The sequence below is a fragment of the Schistocerca piceifrons genome, unplaced genomic scaffold (assembly GCF_021461385.2).
Source record: "Schistocerca piceifrons isolate TAMUIC-IGC-003096 unplaced genomic scaffold, iqSchPice1.1 HiC_scaffold_1203, whole genome shotgun sequence".
NCBI classification, from domain to species: domain Eukaryota; kingdom Metazoa; phylum Arthropoda; class Insecta; order Orthoptera; family Acrididae; genus Schistocerca; species Schistocerca piceifrons.
In genome coordinates, this window is record NW_025727019.1 from 7,501 (window position 1) to 12,500 (window position 5,000).

The 5,000-nt window shown below is 53.9% G+C and overlaps 1 non-coding gene across 1 annotated transcript in view; it reads right to left on the minus strand.

Annotated features, from left to right (window-relative positions):
• Window positions 1-1,059, minus strand: part of LOC124729335 — a 1,909-nt gene extending 850 nt beyond the window's left edge. Inside the window, exon 1 of the ribosomal RNA XR_007007616.1 lies at window positions 1-1,059. This exon is cut by the window's left edge and continues 850 nt beyond it. This is a non-coding gene — a ribosomal RNA (small subunit ribosomal RNA).
• Between the last annotated feature and the right edge of the window lie 3,941 nt (window positions 1,060-5,000).

Here is a 5,000-nt window from a genome sequence, read left to right on the forward strand (position 1 = left end):
AAAACATACTTGGCAAATGCTTTCGCTTCTGTTCGTCTTGCGACGATCCAAGAATTTCACCTCTAACGTCGCAATACGAATGCCCCCGCCTGTCCCTATTAATCATTACCTCGGGTTCCGAAAACCAACAAAATAGAACCGAGGTCCTATTCCATTATTCCATGCACACAGTATTCAGGCGGGCTTGCCTGCTTTAAGCACTCTAATTTGTTCAAAGTAAACGTGCCGGCCCACCGAGACACTCAATAAAGAGCACCCTGGTAGGATTTCAACGGGGTCCGCCTCGGGACGCACGAGCACGCACGGGGCGGTCGCACGCCTTCGGCTCGCCCCACCGGCAGGACGTCCCACGATACATGCCAGTTAAACACCGACGGGCGGTGAACCAACAGCGTGGGACACAAATCCAACTACGAGCTTTTTAACCGCAACAACTTTAATATACGCTATTGGAGCTGGAATTACCGCGGCTGCTGGCACCAGACTTGCCCTCCAATAGATACTCGTTAAAGGATTTAAAGTGTACTCATTCCGATTACGGGGCCTCGGATGAGTCCCGTATCGTTATTTTTCGTCACTACCTCCCCGTGCCGGGAGTGGGTAATTTGCGCGCCTGCTGCCTTCCTTGGATGTGGTAGCCGTTTCTCAGGCTCCCTCTCCGGAATCGAACCCTGATTCCCCGTTACCCGTTACAACCATGGTAGGCGCAGAACCTACCATCGACAGTTGATAAGGCAGACATTTGAAAGATGCGTCGCCGGTACGAGGACCGTGCGATCAGCCCAAAGTTATTCAGAGTCACCAAGGCAAACGGACCGGACGAGCCGACCGATTGGTTTTGATCTAATAAAAGCGTCCCTTCCATCTCTGGTCGGGACTCTGTTTGCATGTATTAGCTCTAGAATTACCACAGTTATCCAAGTAACGTGGGTACGATCTAAGGAACCATAACTGATTTAATGAGCCATTCGCGGTTTCACCTTAATGCGGCTTGTACTGAGACATGCATGGCTTAATCTTTGAGACAAGCATATGACTACTGGCAGGATCAACCAGGGAGCTGCGTCAACTAGAGCTGAGCAGCCGGCCGCCCGGGAGTGTGTCCCGGGGGCCCGCGCGAACACGCAAGCGTCCGCTCAATCATTCTGCAAACAGGAGGAGGCTGAGCTCCCCTGCACAATACACCTCGAAACCCTCTCAGGTCCCGGCGGCGCGCAGCGCCGTCCCAAGTACTTGGTCGGGTTCGAGAGAGGCGCAATCGCCCGGAGTTAGGCGAGTAGACGCTTTCGGTGCGACCACCCGTGCTCCCAACTGAGCTTGCCGCTGCCGACAGAGGCCCGGGAGCGTGCTGTCGTGGCATTGCCGGCGGGAGACAACACGCGCCACCTACGGTGACCGGCAGCTCCAACGCCAGCGCCACAGAAGGACAAAAGCCCCACTTGGGTGCCGAAGCGAACTCTCCCAGCACAGCGCACACGCCAACACATCCGCACAGCTGCGATACAAACCACCAGCGAGAACCGCTGGGGCGACCGAGCAGCAGACGGCGTCGCGGCGCCGAGCGCCGGGCGGCGGCGCATCCTCAACGCACACAGTCCTCAATCGGACCAGCACACTGCAGATGTCCACCGCGCTTCGCACCGGGCCCGCGAGGACCTACTTTGGCCGCACGGCGCCGCGCGCAGGGTGCGCCGGCGCGCAGCTGCGACGCCTGCCGCGTCCGTCGGCCGGCGCGCCTGCCACTGGCCGCCCCCACCAGCCGGCTGTAGCGCGTGCGCCCACGCACCGCGCGGCCAGCACGCCGGGAGGCGCCCCCTCACCGGCCGGGGACGGTCCCACCCAGCCACCGCCGCGTATCGCTTCACACCCAGATGCCGTTCAGTTTCGTCGGCATGGTGGGTATCGCTGGAACAACCGGTTAGTACCTCAACCTATCGTCGCCATCACCGATTCACCCCTAGCGAGAACAACCGCACCACAACGGGTTACCATTTCTTCATTTGCGTAACTTCACCAGAAAACGTAGGCGTCCATCGCCATTTGCAACTTCAACCATTATTGCATGCCTGTGTCAGGTGTCACGCCACACTACGTCTGCCCACATACACGCAACAAAATGTGCACGCCTAGACAATACGTGGAAGGTGGCCCCCGTACGTATGCGATGTCCATTGCTCGAACGACTGTCAACCGGCTTCTGTAGCATGTCGCAGATATGGAACGCGCTGCACCATGCCATCACGGTGTGTGAGGAGAGACGACTAGGTCCGAATACATCAACAGACAGCTCATGCTGATCGCCATCCACGGCGTCCGTTCCTCCCACACGTCTCTATGGCGTACCACACTGCAATCCAGCTCTCATAGGGAGACGACACGTAGCTGCGTGCACAATATTTGCACTGTATGGTCCGCCGTTTTTGGGCGCAGTCGTTGTACGGTCACACATGTGCCACGATGTATCATTCAGTACATAAGGACGAATGTGCAGTACAGATTGTGGTTCACGCGTACGACATCAGCGGACAGTTGACACAGGCCGCACCACAACGTAGCCTGCGTACGTCGCATGCGAAGGGCATTGAACATGCAAACTTGTCACCAACCACCTTGCGAAGGCAGGGGGCAAGGTGGGGACGTGGGGAGAGGTGGGGGGGGGGGGGGGGGCGGCATGTACGCCCTGCTGCCATCCACATTACAGTGTACAGCAGGAGCATGTGGAAAGTCAGCAAGACTTGCAAGGTGTTTAACATGAAGCGATACACAGGGGAGCGGGCAGTGCGAGTAGCGAACTATATTGCGAGGGTTGCGGGTGGGCAACACTACACTAATTGAACGAGTCGTATAACAATTACAGAGCAGGTTTAGGCGACAACGTGGGTTACGATAGGCGACAACGTGGGTTACGTTAGGGGACAACGTGGGTTACGTTAGGGGACAACGTGGGTTACGTTAGGGGACAACGTGGGTTACGTTAGGGGACAACGTGGGTTACGTTAGGGGACAACGTGGGTTACGTTAGGGGACAACGTGGGTTACGTTAGGGGACAACGTGGGTTAGGTTAAGGCACAACATGGGTTAGGTTAAGGCACAACATGGGTTAGGTTAAGGCACAACATGGGTTAGGTTAAGGCACAACATGGGTTAGGTTAAGGCACAACATGGGTTAGGTTACGGCACAACATGGGTTAGGTTAAGGCACAACATGGGTTAGGTTAGGGGACAACATGGGTTAGGTTAGGGGACAACATGGGTTAGGTTAAGGCACAACATGGGTTAGGTTAAGGCACAACATGGGTTAGGTTAGGGGACAACATGGGTTAGGTTAGGGCACAACATGGGTTAGGTTAGGGGACAACATGGGTTAGGTTAGGGGACAACATGGGTTAGGTTAGGGGACAACATGGGTTAGGTTAGGGGACAACATGGGTTAGGTTAGGGGACAACATGGGTTAGGTTAGGGGACAACATGGGTTAGGTTAGGGGACAACATGGGTTAGGTTAGGGGACAACATGGGTTAGGTTAAGGCACAACATGGGTTAGGTTAGGGGACAACATGGGTTAGGTTAGGGGACAACATGGGTTAGGTTAGGGGACAACATGGGTTAGGTTAGGGGACAACATGGGTTAGGTTAAGGCACAACATGGGTTAGGTTAGGGCACAACATGGGTTAGGTTAGGGCACAACATGGGTTAGGTTAGGGCACAACATGGGTTAGGTTAGGGGACAACATGGGTTAGGTTAGGGGACAACATGGGTTAGGTTAGGGGACAACATGGGTTAGGTTAGGGGACAACATGGGTTAGGTTAGGGGACAACATGGGTTAGGTTAGGGGACAACATGGGTTAGGTTAGGGGACAACATGGGTTAGGTTAGGGGACAACATGGGTTAGGTTAGGGGACAACATGGGTTAGGTTAGGGGACAACATGGGTTAGGTTAAGGCACAACATGGGTTAGGTTAAGGCACAACATGGGTTAGGTTAGGGGACAACATGGGTTAGGTTAGGGGACAACATGGGTTAGGTTAGGGGACAACATGGGTTAGGTTAAGGCACAACATGGGTTAGGTTAGGGGACAACATGGGTTAGGTTAAGGCACAACATGGGTTAGGTTAGGGGACAACATGGGTTAGGTTAGGGGACAACATGGGTTAGGTTAAGGCACAACATGGGTTAGGTTAAGGCACAACATGGGTTAGGTTAAGGCACAACATGGGTTAGGTTAGGGGACAACATGGGTTAGGTTAGGGGACAACTTGGGTTAGGTTAGGGGACAACATGGGTTAGGTTAAGGCACAACATGGGTTAGGTTAAGGCACAACATGGGTTAGGTTAGGGGACAACATGGGTTAGGTTAGGGGACAACATGGGTTAGGTTAGGGGACAACATGGGTTAGGTTAAGGCACAACATGGGTTAGGTTAGGGGACAACATGGGTTAGGTTAAGGCACAACATGGGTTAGGTTAGGGGACAACATGGGTTAGGTTAGGGGACAACATGGGTTAGGTTAAGGCACAACATGGGTTAGGTTAAGGCACAACATGGGTTAGGTTAAGGGACAACATGGGTTAGGTTAGGGGACAACTTGGGTTAGGTTAGGGGACAACATGGGTTAGGTTAAGGCACAACATGGGTTAGGTTAAGGCACAACATGGGTTAGGTTAAGGTACAACATGGGTTAGGTTAAGGTACAACATGGGTTAGGTTAGGTTACACGTTGTTGTAAGGAAAGGTGTGGGGGGGGGGGGGGGGGCGGGGCGGCAGGTTCGTTGATAGTGATTATAGTAAGTGAATGCTTGTGACATGATGAGATTTGTCACGTCAGGATGCACCTTTGGCTTATTAGAGGCGGCGCTCCAATTCTATGCTTGTGTCAGACCTGTGTCTTTGACTCATGTCATTGTTTGTGCGCTGTGACAGGAGGTACTATTGTGATGTTGGGTGCACCGTTGTATAGGACATGTGTGGGTGTTGGTGCCTTATCTGCGCAATG